At 43.1% G+C, this 17,162-nt stretch overlaps 1 long non-coding RNA gene across 1 annotated transcript in view; it reads right to left on the minus strand.

Annotated features, from left to right (window-relative positions):
• The window catches only part of LOC132396037 (uncharacterized), a 194,548-nt gene that overhangs the window by 105,362 nt on the left and 72,024 nt on the right, over positions 1-17,162 (minus strand). Inside the window, exon 3 of the long non-coding RNA XR_009512816.1 lies at positions 12,993-13,080. This is a non-coding gene — a long non-coding RNA (uncharacterized LOC132396037). The remainder of the gene's footprint in view (positions 1-12,992; positions 13,081-17,162) is intronic.

The raw sequence follows: 17,162 nt of genomic DNA on the forward strand, positions 1-17,162 counted from the left end.
CACCACCCTGCTACCCAGAAATCCTGAGCAACACACACAAAATACTGGGGGGATCTCAGCAGGTCAGGCAGCATCTACGGAGGGAAATGACGAAGGATCTCAGAACGAAATACTGATTGTTCATTTCCTTTCATAAATTCTGTCTGACCTGCTAAGACCTCTAAGCATTCTGTGTGTACTCCCCCGTGCGAAGGTGTGCAGGACCAGAGCATACACGTTTAAAGGGAAGAACTTTTTCACCTAGAGAAAAGCCTGGAACACACTGCTCAAGAGGTTAATGGAGCCAGGTACTCTCACAGTATTAAGAATCATCTGTATGAGCATTGTAATTGCCAGGAGAATGAAGACTATAGACCAAATGCTAGTAAATAGGGTGAATATAGATAAGCACATGATAGCACAGACATTTTGGACCGAATGGCCTGTTTCTGCACTGTATGACTCTATGTTAGTTCATTCCACGGTGCAAAAGTAAAAGCATGAACTGAAGGTTTCCAGAACTACTGAAGCCAATGACTGAAGTGATTGTTAGGGCATATTCTGGAGTCAGGCTATACAGCAAATATTAATTTCACCAGCAACCAATCTTCAGATTTGAATGTGAATCGCAGATTGAATTTAAAAAACAGCTCGGAACAATTAGACCTCAGATGCCTGCGTATGCAAGCGGCCTCAAGTCAGTGGAGAGTAATGTTCACTTTGGGTATCTGGAGAGTGGGTGCGAAGAAGGAGGTGTGTGAAAACTATATGAAATTCAAAGGAAGCTCTGTAGATACTGTTACAACACGCACCCAACCACACCAGCATCTGGCGTTTAGATACTTTAACTCTTCGGAGTATGGATAGCTGGCGTACCTCTTTAAAGGTTCAGGACCTGCTAATTTGGGCACCGAGTATTTAAAAAGCACCTGAACCGAGGTTCAGTGCTCAATCGTAACTAGAGATACCATCTAGCGTTTCGCTTTTGCTCCATTCTCGTTCCAGCATTATACCATGTGTTGATTCCGAGACTTCCGGTAAGATGGTGATTGCTTAACTGCTCCGAACTTTTGTTCCGTTACTGTCGCTATCTTTGCACTAAATGTCTCCATTTTTTAAACCTTAGTTAGGAACTTTATTTGGTTTCTTTTACTTGCCTGTGAACACATCTACCTTACAATGTCTAACAAGAGTTCTAAATCCAGGAGAAAGGAAGTTCCGGCTCTGTCGGATGAGACCCTCGCTGTGCTGGGACAATACCGTGATGATATTTTAAAGGAATTTAAAACCGCTTTCAAACAGCTGGAAGCCAAACTGGATCGGATCAACGAAGGTGGATGAACATGCTGAATACCATGTGTTGATTCCAGCCTCAGATATTCCAGCACTTGGGTCCAAATCACCCTCGTCAAAGTCTCTTGTCATAGATACGTTGTAACTATAGAATTGTCCTGATGTTACCTTTGATCTTTAGCATATAAAAATGTCATGTAATACTGGATCTGGCAGACCACTTCTTCCAAGAGTGTCTCGAATAGTTGCTCGTGTTGCTGAATAAACTTCTTAACCACTAGCTTTAATGACTCTCCACCGACTTTGTTCGTGCCACAACAGTGGTTATCGCTGCAGACTCCACACCACACATTCCACACTGATCAATAACCCCTTTGCCACATTTTGCCACATCTTACTCCCAGAGGTGGAGAGGAAATTGAAAGGGCCAGGTTTCAATCAAGCAGAGATCCTACCCTCCCTCCCTAGCTAGCTCTCTTCACTTTGTGAGTGCATAGCGCAGAAACTGATCCAGAATCAGTAAATTTAAACACCCTGCTGGATGTAACCAGTTCATTCTCAAAAAGGAAAGCATCAGTCTTTACCACATCAAATTCAGGACACGCACTGTCTTGGCCCACAATTAGGACTCAAGTGCAGATTCAAATTAACATAGTTATTTTGTCTCTTCATTAGTATTGGGCTTGTTCTAGTAACATAATCCCCTAATCCTATCAAAAATGACTGCCTACCTGCATTTTGTCTCCCAGTTCTATTCCCTCTGCAGGTTCTGTCGGGAGGCCTCCTACATGACCCACTCTTAATCCCTAAGAGAGTGGCAAACAGGAAGAGTTTTCTACATTCCTCTTCATTGGAATGCAGAACGTAGAAGATTGAAAGGAGATATGATGGAGGTATACAAAGTTGTGAAGGGTATAGATAGGATAAGTGTAAGTAGTTTTTTTTCACTGAGGTTGGGTGGAACTACAACCAGAGGTCATGGGTTAAGAGTGAAAGGTGAAAAGTTTAAGAGACGTTTGGACAGTTACATAGATGGTAGGGCCATGGAGGGCTATGGTCTCAGTTTTGCATGAACTAGATGGGCCAAAGGGTCTGTTACTTTTCTACTGTACTTTTCTATAACTGTGACTCTGTGCAGGAATGGAACTGTCATATCCTTCCTGCAAGGATGGCCCACAAATCTCAACCAATTAATGTACCAGAACCAAAACACGTGGAATCTGGAATACAGATCATGAGGGCCCTGTCAGAGTTGTTTCTCCTCCCAATCCTTTCCTTCACGTAGTCTGTCTCCCTCTTCCTTAGCTTTCTTTCGTATCTCCAGTACACTTTCAATGGGTTGAATGACTTGCTCAGATTCAGCAGATTTCTACAAATTTTCTACCAAAATGACACATCCTTCAAGACCTCCTCAGAAACAAGAGAAAGTCTGCAGAGGCTGGAAATCAGAGCAACGTACACAAAATGCTGGAGGAACTCAGCAGGCCAGGCAGCATCTATGGAAAAGAGTACAGTTGACATTTTGGGCTGGAACCCTTCATTGGGACTGGAAAAAAAAGACGAGGAGTCAGAGTAAGAAGGTGGGGAAGGGGAGGGAGAAACACAAGGTGATAGGTGAAACCAGGAAGGGGAGGGGTGCAGTAAAGAGCTGGGAAGTTGATTGGTGAAAGAGATACAGGGCTGGAGAAGAGGGAATCTTATAAGAGAGGACAGAAGGCCATGGAAGAAAGAAAACGGGGAAGAGCACCAGAGGGAGGTGATATGCAGGTAAGGAGATAAGGTGAGAGAGGGAAAGGGGAATAGGGAATGGTGAGGTGGGGGGGGGGGGGTTGAGCATTACCAGAAGTTCAAGAAATCAATGTTCAAGCCATCAGGTTGGAGGCTATCCAAACAGAATATAAGGTGTTGCTCCTCCAACCTGAGTGTGGCCTCATTGTGACAGTAGATGAGGCCATGAACTGACATGTTGGAATGGGATTGGGAAGTAGAATTAAAATGGGTAGCCACTGGGAGATCCCACTTTTTCTGGTAGGTGCTCAACAAAGCAGTCTCCCAATCTACGTCAGGTCTCACTGGTATACAGGAGGCCACAAGTGTCTCCTCACCTGGAAGAGTTTGGGGCTCCGAATGGTAGTGAGGGTGCAGGTGTAGGGGCAGGTGTAGCACTTGTTCCGCTTGCAAGGTTAAGTGCCAGGAGGGAGATCAGTAGAGAGGGACGAATGGACAAGGGAGTCACGTAGGGAACGATCCCTGCGGAAAGCAGAGAGTGGGAGGGTGGGGGGGGGGGGGAGGGAAAGATGGGCTCGGTGGTGGGATCCTGCTGGAGGTGGCGGAAGTTACGGAGACTTATGTGCTAGTCGCAGATTTTGTTTCGAACTAGCTGGATGCAGCTCTGATGGGTATTTACTTTCCAGGGCCCACGGGGCTTATCGCTAACCTCCAGCACAGCAGTACAACCTTTAGAATCGGAGTCATTAAACACTGCAGAACAGAAACAGGCCCTTTGGCCCATCTAGCCATGGCAAACTATTAATCTGCTTCATTCCATCCATGTACCTATTCAAATAACTCTTAAATATTGAAATTGACCACTTGCACTGGCAACTCGTTCCACAATCTCACCACCCTCTCTGTGAAGAAACCCCCTTCATGTTCCTCTTAAACCATTTCACCTTTCACCCTTAGCCCATGACCTCAGCTGTAGTCTTATCCAACCTCAGTGGGAAAAGTCTGCTTGCATTTACCCTATCTATACCCCTCATAATTTTGTATATCTCTATCAAATCTCCCCTCAATCTTTTACATTCTTGAGAAACTTTCCGGGGCACAAAGTTGTTCTTGCCAAAGTGAAGCTTCCAACCAATATTCCTTGCTCAGCCTCTTGTTGTTAATAAGTGCCCAATGATTTAATCACGAGAAATACTTTGGCCAAATTAAACATTGCATTCACCGGGCCTGATGAATGCAATTGAAAATCTTCTCATGCTGGTAACATCAATTTGAGGCAAAAGATTATAAATGGTAGAAAGCAGTTAAGATTGGCATAAACATGAGATGGCAGGAAGTTGAACTCGAGATCATTCTGCGGCCTTTAGTTTCTGCAATGGATGACTCATTCCTCTGTAACTTATGTCCTTTTGTTTGTAAGAATTGTGCCAGTGTTTGACAATCCTTTGTAATTTATAAGTCATTGTAATTTGAAAATCTTCTAAAAGTTAGAAATCCTCTTGAGTTTTAAGAGCAGAATTAGGCCATTTGGCCCATTGATTTTGCTCTGCTATTTCATCATGACTGATCCAATTTCCTCTCAATCTCAGCCTCAGTCTAATGCCTTATGCTCGGATCCCTTAATGCCCTGACCAATCAAGAATCTATCAATCTTTGCCTTAAATAAAGACTTGTCCTTCACTCTCTGGCTAAAGAAATTCTGTTCTAAAAGGATACCCCTCTATTCTACAAGGACACCCCTCTGTTCTGAGGCAGTGTCCTCCAGACTCTCCCACCATAGGTAACATCCTCTCCACGTCCACTCTATCAAGGGCTTTCACCATTTAATAGGTATCAATGAGGTCACCCCTTATTCTTCAGAATTCGAGTGAACACAGGCCCAGAGCCATCAAACACTCTTCATATGACGAGCCATTCATTCCTGGAATCATTTTCATGAACCGCCTTTGAATCCCCTCCAGTTTCAGTACATCCTTTCGAAGATAAGGGGCCCAAACCTGGTCATGATGCTCCAAGTGAGGCCTCACCAGTGCTTTAAAGTTTCAACACTACATACTTGCTTTTATATTCTAGTCCTCTTGAAATGAATGCTAACATTGCATTTGCCTTCCTCACCATAGACTCAAATTAACCTTTAGGGAATCCTGCACAAGGACTCCCAAGTCCCTTCATGCCTCAGTTTTTTGTATTTTCTTTCCATTTAGAAAATATTCAACCTTTCCATTTCTTCTGCCAAAGTGCATAACCATAGACTTCCCAACACTGTATTCCATCTGCCATTTCTTTGCCCATTCTCTTAATCTGTCTAAATCCTTCTGTAGCCTTTCTACTTCCTCAAAACTACCTACCCCTTCACCTATCTTCATATTTTCTGCAATCTTTGCAACAAAGCCATCAATTCCATCATCCAAATCATTGATATATAATCTAAAAAAGAATCGGTCCCAACACAGACCCCTGCAGAACACCACTAGTCATCAGCAGCCAGTCAAAAAAGGCTCCCTTCATTCCCACTCTTTGCCTCCTGCTAATCAGCCACTGCCTCAGTAAGCAGCCTCATATGTGACACCTTGTCAAACGCCTTCTGAAAATCCAAGGACATGACATCAACCAATTCTGCACTGTCTATCCTGCTTGTTATTTCTCCAGTAAATTCCAACAGATCTGTTGGGCAAGATTTCCCCTTGAGGAAACCATGCTGACTATGGCCTATTTTATCATGTGCCTCCAAAACCAGATCCTTAACAATTAATTCCATCATTTTCCCAATCACTGAGGTCAGAATAACTGGCCTATAGTTTCCTTTCTTCTGCCTCGCTCCCTTTTCTGCAGCCTTTAGAGATCCTTTGACTCGTACACTAAAATTTCTCTGTTCCTTGCTACATCCAAGAGTCCTACCTTTTATAACGCTTATAATTGCCTTATTATTTATCTTCCACAAAATTAAATGCCTCACATTGTTCAGGATTAAATTCCATCTGTCACTACTCTGTATGTCTTCTCAATTCATCAATATCAGTTTGTAGCTGAAGGCTACCCTCTTCACGATTAACAACATCCAGTGATAATGACACCATTAAAGACACATGTGTGTGCCTGAATGTGTATGTCTGTTTAAAGCTCCCCTCTAAAAAACAGCAAATTTAACTTCCTGCACACATCACTTTTTATCCCACTGAAAGGTATGTTTTCCATATTGACACCTATGTGCACATTAGAATTCTGAATGCACCCACAGTGTCTTGAAATCTCTCTATTCTACCTTGTGCATTGGCTTGTTGCCAAGTTAATTCTGTTTATTGAAATGGAGCATGTTTTGGCAAGGTAGAGTGGAGTGTATTTTATTGGAGAGACAGACAGGCTAGAAGTCTGCTTTCTGTGGTAGTGAGCATGAGGGTTACCTCATTTTAACCCCTGCATCTCATTTACAACAACCACAAGATGGGTGTGAAGAGAATGGCAAGGATTCAAGAGCACAGACACAGCACTAGTATACACATATGCATATATACTTATAAATATATATTTCACTTGTTACGGCCTGCACAGACCCCTGATTTCAACATCATCAAGGCTGCCTGGGATTACCGATTAACTGGAGAGACAGAAGCAAATGAGACAGCCAAAGTCTACAGAAGAACTGTAACCAGTTCTCCAAGACACTTGGAACAATCTACCAGCTGAGCTGCATGAGGGTGTACCTAAGAGAATTGATGCAATTTTAAAGGCAAAGGGTGGTCACAGCAAATATTGATTTGATTCCATTTTTCTTTTCTGTTTATTGCTCTTTATAGTAATTTTTTGATATTTAGAAACTTTTCATTTCATTATCTTTGAAAGTATCTTTGCTTTACAGATTTTTTTTTATGTGTGCCTAAGACTTCTGCATTTCTGTACAGGACTCTGTTTTTGTGTGGGTGTGTGTGTTTGAATTGAATTTATGTATGTGTGTATATTGAGCAGCATCTGATCAGAATGAGGTTTATGATCATATATGTAAATCAATGATGCAAAACTTGTTTTGTGGCAAAGTCATAAATTACAGAAGAGAATATTACAGTAAAAATTAGGAGTTTGTAAATCTGTGATTGCGAGTGTGTGTTGGAGCATGGTGGTTAGGAGTCACAACCAGCTCTTCATCCTGTAAGCTAGTTTTCTGAGGCTGGCCAACCGGAACATGCAATCTAATACACCCATTTGGTGATGTTTTCACAGCTTAATTTCAGCCCAGTTTTTCCTCCACGAATCTCCAAGTTTTAAACAGCATGGCACACAAGCCTTGGGCCTAGCCTTTGCCACTCAAGTTCAAAGTAAATTTCTTGTCGCTATGTCATCGTCTACTACACTACCATTCCTTTGCTTGTAGGCATTCACAGTAGAAGAAGTACAATAAAATCAATGAAAAACTACAAACAAAACTGACAACCAATGCACAAAAGAAGACAAGCTGTGCAACTACAGTAAATAAACAAATAATTTTGAAAACATGAGTTGTTGAGGCCTTGAAACTGAGTTCATAGATTGTGGAACCAGTTCAGAGTTGAGGTTATTCTCGCGGGTTCAGGAAACTGATGGTTAAAGGGTAATAACTGCTCCTGAACCTGGTGGTGTGAGATACAAGCCTCCGGTACTTACTTCCCAATGGCAGCAATGAGAAGGCAGCGTAGTCTATATGGTGGGGGTCCTTGATGATGGATACTGCTTTCTTGTGGCAGCCCTCCTTGTAGATGTGTTCAGTGATAGAGAAGGCATTTCCTGTGACGGGCTGGGCTGCATTCATCACTCTTTAAAGGCTTCACCACTTTTTGTAGGTTTTCTGTTCTTGGGCATTGATGTTTCCATACCAGGCCATGATGCAACCTGTCAGGATACCCTCCACTGTACATCCATAGGAGTTTTTCAGAGTTTTAGATAACATGCCAAATCTGCATAAACTTATAAGAAAATAGAGGCACGTTATTACCAGAACAGACCCTATAATACGATAACACCAAGGAATTTAAAATTACTGACCCTCTCCTAATGAGGACTGGCTCTTGGGCCTGTAGCTTCTTCCTCCTGTAGTTGATAATCAGCACTTTGGTTTTGCTGACGCTGAGTGAGAGGTTGTTGTTGTGGCATCATTCAACTAGATTTTCAATTTGCCTCCGTATGCCGATTTATCACCACCTTTGATTTGGCCAACAACAGCGATGCTGTTAGCAGATTTAAAAATGGCATCGGAGCTGTACTCAGCCTCACAGTTGTAAGTGTAAAGCGAGTAGAGCAGGGGGGCAAAGCACACAGCACACAGCCAAAACGACTAGAGCCTGCAAGTGTAGAAAACGAGGCTCCAGCTGCACAGGAAGCTTGGTGACCAATTTCAGAATCAGAATCAGGTTTACTGTCGCCAGTATCATGAAATTTTTTGTTATGGAGCAGCAGTACATTGCAATACATTAAAACTGAGTTACAGTGAATATATATAGATATATAATAGTTACACTTAAAAAGGCTCAAAGGTCCAATTTAATGTCAGGGAAATGTATACAATATACATCCTGAAATGCTTTTTCTTCGCAAACATCCATGAAAACAGAGAAGTGCCCCAAAGAATGAATGACAGTTAAATGTAAGAACTCCCAAGTCCCCCCCCCCAAGCTTCATTCCCTCCCACATGTAGGTGGCAGCGAGCAACAATTCCCCCCTCCCCCCACCGGCAAAAAAAACAAGTATCAGGACTGCCACCGGGCACTCAACCGTCCGCAAAGCAATAGCAAAGACTCAGACTTACGGCTACCCCAAAGACTTAGCGTTTCACCCGGCATTTGACATACTGCATCTCTCCCTAACAAGGAAGAAAGAGGTGTCTGCATTTTCCCAGCAAGCGGGGAGGCATAGAAAACAACTCGCTGGTTTACAACGTTAGGTCTGTTACACGCTTTTTTCAAGCTCCGTGCCTGAAGGTCACAAAATTCCTGGGTCGTTGGGTAGATTTTCTGACTCCCTGTAGTGAGGTAGTGTTCATGGGTTCAATGTGCATTCAGGAATCGGATGGCAGAAGGGAAGAAGCTGTTCCTGAATCACTGTGTGAGTGCCTTCAGGCTTCTGTACCTCCTACCTGATGGTAACAATGAGAAGAGGGTGATGGGGGTGCTTAATAATGGACGCCGTCTTTTTAAGGCATCGCTCCTTGAAGATGTCCTGGATGCTACAGAGGCTGGAGCCCATGATGGAGCTGACTCAGTTCACAACTTTTTGCAGCTTCTTTTGAGGAGAAGATAGTATTGAATGCTGAGCTGTAGTCAATGACAAACAGCATGATGTACACACCTCCACCGTAATGTCACTCAGCCACAACAATTCCATTAACTCTTGGAGAAATATTAAAGCTTGGCGTAATTTTATTTCATTTGGCTTCCCCGGCACAGTTTCCTGTGAATATTAAAGCCAGCATCAACCAGCCCTGATTCAATGCGGCCTAAATGGGCTCTTATCACTACCCTGGCAACAACCCCTCCATTCAAGAACTGCACAGTCCAGACAAGAAATGGATTTCCCAAATGCAGTCGCCTCTTCAGAATTCACAGCCACCTGAGCCCGATTAGCATTAGCCACACTTGAACAGGGAAATCTGGGATTAACCGAGTCAAGTCCAGTTTATTGTCTTGTGCTCAACTATGGTGTGGTACAGGCACAATGAAAAAAGTGCTTCCAGCAGCAGCACAGGCATGTCGATTCAGAAAACAAAAATTATAGGTGCATTAAACAAGACAGGGAAGGAGGAAAAAGATTTGTGAAAAACAGGACATTAGTGCAAAAACAGAGACAAGGCTACGGTCCGTACTGCTCAGAATCAGGTTTATTATCACTAATGTACAGTATATGTATGTAATGTATATAACCTTATAATGTATATAGAAATGAGACAACATTTCTCCAAACCAGGGTGTAAAGCACAGTAGTACACACAATACACATAACACAATAACTTATGAAGGTAAGGATAAAATCTACAGATGAATCACACATAAATAACAAATTAAAATATTGTAAGGTACAAAACAGGTTAACCAGTGGCACTTCAGCGATGCAACAGAGAGCTCAGAAGGGCACTGGTCTGGGGGAAGAAACTGTTTCTCATCTTGACTGTTCTTGTTTTTTGCATCAGAGTCTCCTGCCTGATGGTAGGAAGTCGGAGAGGATGCTGGATGGTGGAATTCTTCATTACATGAAGGGTCCTATGTACTCAACTGATAACTGTCCCCAATGGATGGTAGGGAGACCCCTATGATCCCCTCAGCTGTTCTAACAGTCCTTTGTCGGGACTTCCAGTCCAACGCTCAACTGCTCCCATACCAGATGGAGATGCAACTTGTCAGGATGCTCTCAATGGTGCCTCTATAAAATGCAGTATGCAGTTAAGATGGATGGGGGGAGGGCCTTGCTTGCTTCCATCTCCTTAGCAAGTGGAGGTGCTACAGTGCCTTCTTGTTCAGGGAGATGGTAGTAAGGGACCAAGTGAGGTCATCTGTAATGCGCACTCCCAAGAACTTGATGCACTTAACTCTCTCCACGGAGGAGCCACGTACTTGCAGGTTCTTTTGCACCATCCTGAAGTCCACAATGATCTCCTTGGTCTTCTCCAAGTTCCAGTTCGAGGTTAGGATGTTCTTCTCACACTAATTCACCAGCTGCTCCACTGCCTCTCTGTACTCCATCTCATCATCGTTGTTGGTGATGTGTCATCATCAAACCTGATGACGCGGTTTGAAACAATACCTTGTTGCCTTGCTGCTTTATATCGCTAGTGCTTCGATTTTTGCTTCAGCAGCAGTTGGATAGGAAAGGCAAATGGGAATCAGCATATATTGGTAATACAGGGTGCATGAGTCTGAAGACTCCATTTCCATGACCCTTTGGTTCTTGTTAATCACCCCACTCTAATCCTCAGCAGGGAGGGTGACCCAGCTCTCTTTACCGGCAAGACAGCACTCCACTATGCTGCATTACTGGCTCAAGGCCACTCCCGGCACTGAGCCTGGTATCACTTGATGTGCCCCCACCAGCAGAGATTCGCATTTCCCCACAGATGCACTGAAGATGGATTTAGCAGACTAGCCATGTTCAACTCTAAACCAGAGCCTGTCACATTTTACAAGCTCTTCTGCTGACGAGTGAATGAGACCTTCTTACGGCAGCCCACTATCAACTTGTGATAACAAAAGTGTCTTCGAAAATGCGACAGACAACAACTGCATGATCACTATCTACAAGGCTCACTATCAGATCAGATAGTCTGGCTCCAGGGAGCACCACCATTCATAAAGAGAGGGGGGGAAAATTCTAATAGGTTTGTGGTATTTCTCCTGAAATCTGATGTGGTCTATTACTTTTTTCAGCTTTTAATAAATAAGCCAGACCTTTATGTTTCATTGACAAATGAAAATTATAACAGAGGCAGCATAATGACGTTCCTTAAATGAGCTTTCAGAACGCACTACCCTAGGGCATTATCTTTCTCATATTGCCACTAATATCCTCTAATACATAGAAAGTCATTAATAATAATGCTTTACAAAATGATGATCCCATTTCAATTATACCACATGTTTCGTCATGTCAAATGATGGCAATTGTGACAGCGACTTTGTTTCTATTAGAGCATGAAGTTTCAGTAAAATTAAGACAATATTGCAATGCTAGGCATCAGCTTTCAGCTGTAAGGTGATGGCAGATATCCCTGGAGTCTGCCAGTGTTGGGGAGTGGTGGGGGGGGGAGACTGTCGCTTCTTGTGAGGGGACAGAGACATGTTAAACTGCTTGAAAGATGCACCAGGCATGAATGGGCTCAGTGGCAAATAGATACTGCAGAAGGGAGACACGGTTAGTACAGTGTTGCACAGTACATGCAACCCTGGTTCAATTCCCACCACTGTCTCTAAGGAGTTAGTACGTTCTCTCTGTGACTGCATAGGTTTCCTCTGGGTGCTCTGGTTTCCTCCCACAGTCCAAAGGCACACCGGTTGGTAGGCTAACTGGTCGTTGTAAATTGTCCCGTGATTAGGCTCGGGTTAAGTCAGGGGATCACTGGGTGGCGCAGCTCAAAGGGCCAAAATGGCCTATTCTGCGCTGTATTGCAATAAATAAATTTGAAAAAGATAGAGGTGTGTAAGATGATAAGAGGCAGATAGGGTGGACAGGCAATGCCCCTTTCCCCAGGGTGATAACGGCTGACACAACAGGGCATAATTTTAAGGTGATTGGAGGAAAGTATTGGGGGGATGTCAGAGGCAGGTTTTTTATACAGGGTGGTGGGTGCATGGAATGTGCTGTCAGACAGTCAGATATATTATTGTTTTATTTATAAAATTTATTATCAAACTACATATATGGCACCATATACTACCTTGAGCTTCATTTTCTTGTAGGCATTCACAGGAAAATAAAGAACTACAGTGGAACTAATGAAAAAGTATACATAAACTGAGACTGAGAAACAACCAATGTGCACTTTATCCACACCGGTTCAGAAGCCTGCCGGTTGTAGGGCAAGGACATTAGAGTGGCTTAAGAGACACATGGATAAAAAACATTCAAGGGGTGTGCAGGACAGAATGGTAGGTTGATCTTGGAGTCGGTTAAAGGGTCAGCACAATATCACACTGTGCGGTACTGTTCGATGTTCTATGTGAGACTGAACTTAATGATCGTAATTACTGCTGCAAAGAACCCTGTCATGTTAATTGCCCATCCTCTGTGGCCAAAGATTCAGATTAGCTGAAGTACCCCCATTTTGTTTTGTGTTTGTTAGCAAGCTATTAGAGAGGTTGGAAAGCTATGACAATGAAAAAGCAGCCTCAGAGGATTTTTATTCGTTATGGACAGGAAGCATCCCTCTCTCCTTCATCTTTGATTTACTGTTAAGTGACGCTATTAATCTTCATTTTCTTTCTCACGTTACAGTATCTGCTTTAGCCATCTCACTTCAAGCCCTGAAGCCAAAATCTTACCGATAGAGGGCCTTTCTATCCTTTCCTTTCGACACAGGTGTACCGGCCGTTACTTCTAGCGTTCACGTCTACGTTCCATGACTGGCACCTGTAACAGGTGGACACAAGGAAGGGCAGAAGAAAATGACAACATTGTGAGAAGAATGAAAGCTTGGGATTTTATTTTGCTCTTTTCACGTAGAACACTACAGCACAATACAGGCCCTTCAGCCCACAATGTTGTGCTGACCTTTTAACCTACTCTAAGATCAATCTAACCCTTCTGTCCTACATAGTCCTCCATTTTTATATCATCTGTGTGCCTATCTAGGAGTCTCTTAAACACCCATAAAGCGTCTGCCTCTCCAACCAACCCTGTTAGGGTGTTCCATGCATCCATTACTCTGAGTTACTTCTAACATTAATGTTCTAATATTACTTCTATTGTTAAGCTCTGATAATGAGAAGACAGCCACAGAGGATTGGTATTAGTTGTAGACATACTCTGACATGAGGCACACTTCACTCCTTCATCCTTGACTTATTGCTAAGAGATGGCATTAATCTTCATTTTCTTTCTCATGTTACATTACCTGCTTTAGCTATCTCACTTCAAACCCTGAAGCCCAAATCCTATTGATGCAGGGCTTTTCAATCTTATAACGCCATTACTTCTACTTCCTATCGATTCAATTTCCATCCAAGATACAGAAACACGAAGGAGATAAAACTGGTCTCGGGAGAAGAGGGACAGAATTTATCAGGACAGGGTCTCGGCCCGAAACATCAACTGTTTACTCTTGTCCATGGACTAAACTTGGAGCCTTCCCTGATGGTGGAGATCAGCTACATAGGCCATGTCAGATTTGAGGCTTGCTTCACTTTCTAGTGACCAGAACTGGGTGTAATATACAAGGTGTGGCCAGTTAGAGCTTAATTTGCCCATTGTCACCAGCAGCTGGGGCCAACACACTTAGTGTAAGACATACTTATAACAACCCTCTTCATTCTCCCATCCACATTGCACCTTAATTTGGACACTCACACACTTCCCACTAAAATATTCTTTAAATATATTAAAGGCAGCAGAGCCTTCATCATGTGCATTTGATAATTATCTCTGGTGCCTTATCAAAAGAAAAAAGATAAAAGATTTGCTTTATTTGTCACGTACGTTGGAACATACAGTGAAATGTGCTGTTTTGTCTCCTTTGATGAGTTTTAAAAGCCTTCATTATATGCACTATCATCTCATTTCATTATCACCTCTGATGCCTTATCGAAAGAAAATGATAAAGATGAGCTTTATTTATCATGTATACATCAAAAGATACTGAAATGTGTCAATGACCAGCTCAATCCGAGGATGTTCTGGAGGGCAGCCCGCAAGTGTTGCCCACATCGCGTGCTCACATTTTACTAACCACCGTGCCTTCGGAACGCGGTAAGAAACAGGAGCACCCGGAGAAAAACCACGCAGTCATGGCGGGAAAAGTACAAGCACCTTACAGACAGCAGCGGGAATTGAACCATGATCGCAGGCGCTGTAAAGTCTAACAGTTGCCGCTACCGTAGATTTGCATTTATTAGCACCTGAAAATGTGTTCTTCTATAACCCAACTCCACTGCAGCAGAACTTCCTAACCCTTGTATTCCAGTCTAATAGCAAACGTATCATTTCAAAGGTTTCAAAGGTTCATTTATTATCAAAGTATACAACTCTGAATTTCTTCTTCTCCAGGTAGCCATGAAACCAAGAAAGAAAAGAAAGGCAGCATAATCGTTAACCCAAAATAATCCCCCCTCCCCACAAAAGAACAAATCAAACAGAACAGGCATATCAACCCCCCCCCCAGGAATCCCCCTCCACACACAAAAAACGAGCAAAACATAACATGCACATCAACCCCCCCCCCACACACAAAAAAGAACTGAGAAAGATTGGGCGAAAAACATAGAATATAAAAACACTATAAGACTGAAAAAAGTATACAGTCCACGTCCACATCCAAAACAGAGAAAACCTGGGCAACATTCTCTGGGCACAACAATAGGCTCTCCCCTCTCTGCTAGCGTAGCAGAATGATCTTCAGCGATCAAAAGGCAGGGCCCAGGTCTGAGAGCATATCAAAGCAACTGGGCCCAGGCCCAAGAGCACATCGAAGCGACAGGGCCCAGGTCTGAGACCATATCAAAGCGACAGGGCCCAGGTCTGAGAGTGTATCAAAGCAACAAGGCCCAGGCCCAAGAGCATATCAAAGTGACAGGGCCCAGGTCTGAGAGCGTATCGTAACAACAGGGCCCAGGTCTGAGAGCGTTATCAAAGCAACAGGGCCCAGGCCGAAGAGCATATAGAAGCAACAGAGCCCAGGTCTGAGAGCGTATCGTAACAACAGGGCCCAGGTCTGAGAGCGTTATCAAAGCAACAGGGCCCAGGCCGAAGAGCATATAGAAGAGGCCGGGCCTGGGCCTGAGAGCAAGGAACAACATGTGGCTTGGGCGATTTAAGCACCAAGCCATATTGAAAAGGTCAGGATATTGGGGCCAGAGGCGTGGGATAGACCAGTTCAGCTCACTGGTCCATGAGGTTAACTTGTCCCTGCACTGAACTGAGGCTGTTTCCTGCAACTAATGGACTCCTGAATCTGCTGCAGTGATGACTGGCTTCGTGAATGTGGACTCACTTTCGTAACCGTCAGTTCTGAATGTTACTTGCTTACTTTTACTGCTTACATGATCTGTTTTTTTCTTGACAGTGCTTGACAGTCTTTTTTAAATGGGTCCTATTGGGTTTTTAAATGGATTCTTTTCGGTTTCGTTGTTTTGTGGCTGCCTGTAAGGAGACGAACCTCAAGGCTGTATAATGTATAACTTTGTACTTTAGCCATTCATGGTGTGTGTGTGCGTGTGCGTGTGTGTGCCATCTCTTCATCGTCCTGCATGGAGCGTTTTGTCATTGCCAGATGCCCATTTTACCTGATGTCGTGCTTAGAATCAAACCCCTTCCACCCATGTGTCATCTTTTCGAGTTGCCTCTACTATTTGTCCCACAGGTGCACAAACCGGATCAAATTACATTGACTTCCCACCACCCCTTACATTAATTCTCAAGTAATTAAGCATTGGTTTTAAACTAGAACTGGTGGGATACTGATGAGATCAGAACCCACTTCTGTTTTGTAACAACCTTCTTTTCCCACCCCTTCAATGTGGAATCAGGCATAGTATAAAATGGGATAGAGGTGAAGAGAAGGGCTGAGCGGCAGGCAACCTCACTGTCATCTCCAGTTACAATTAAAATGAACTTCTTATTGTTTTTATCCTCATCTAGATAGTCTTTTATCAGTTCATAAGATCTATCCTGAGGCCAAACAGTTTTGAGATAAATTAATGCCGTTTCATGGCCTCTGATAATCAGTAAGTGTTTGAAATTATCCTGCACAATCTTACGATGGTGGCAATAAATGTGATAGTATATCAAGTTCTTTTATCTATTCTTTAATTTTAATCTCCTTCATTAACACAGCAGATGGAGAGACTTCAAACAGGGACATTCTGACATGTTATTATAAAACAACTTTTGTTCAGTCTTGAAGCTCAAAAATGTTGGCAATAACTTTTGTATCTTTTATGTAGGACACTGCAACAAAGAAAATTATCCAGCAGTCTATCTTTTCTCAATAAAGGTTTGAAGTCTACCCAAGTATTGATATTGTTAAAGTTAGACCTTCAGATGCAATTGGATTTTTTCAGAGTTATAGAGAAATAAGCTCTTTGGCATGACCCATCCATACTGATCATGGTCCCACCAAGCTGGTTCCATTTGCTAGTCATAATTGGCCCATGTCTCTCTAAATCCCTGTCATCTATTTATCCAAATGTATTTTACATGTTTTACATGAACGGAGGCACCAATGCACAGAAACAGAAAAGGCTGTCGAGGGTTGTAAACACAGCCAGCTCCATCAAATGCACAAGTCTCCTGGCCATCGATGACATCTCCAATAGGCAATGCCTCAAGAAGGCAGCTTCTATCATTAGGAACCCTCATCCTCCAGGACACGACCTCTTCTTATTGCTACCATCAGGGAAGAGATACGGAGCCTGAAGGCCCAGAATCAACATTTCAAGATCAGCTTCTTCCCCTCTGCATCAGATTTCTGAATGGAGCACAAATCCGTGAGCACTACC

This window comes from Hypanus sabinus, chromosome 6, assembly GCF_030144855.1.
Source record: "Hypanus sabinus isolate sHypSab1 chromosome 6, sHypSab1.hap1, whole genome shotgun sequence".
Taxonomy (NCBI): domain Eukaryota; kingdom Metazoa; phylum Chordata; class Chondrichthyes; order Myliobatiformes; family Dasyatidae; genus Hypanus; species Hypanus sabinus.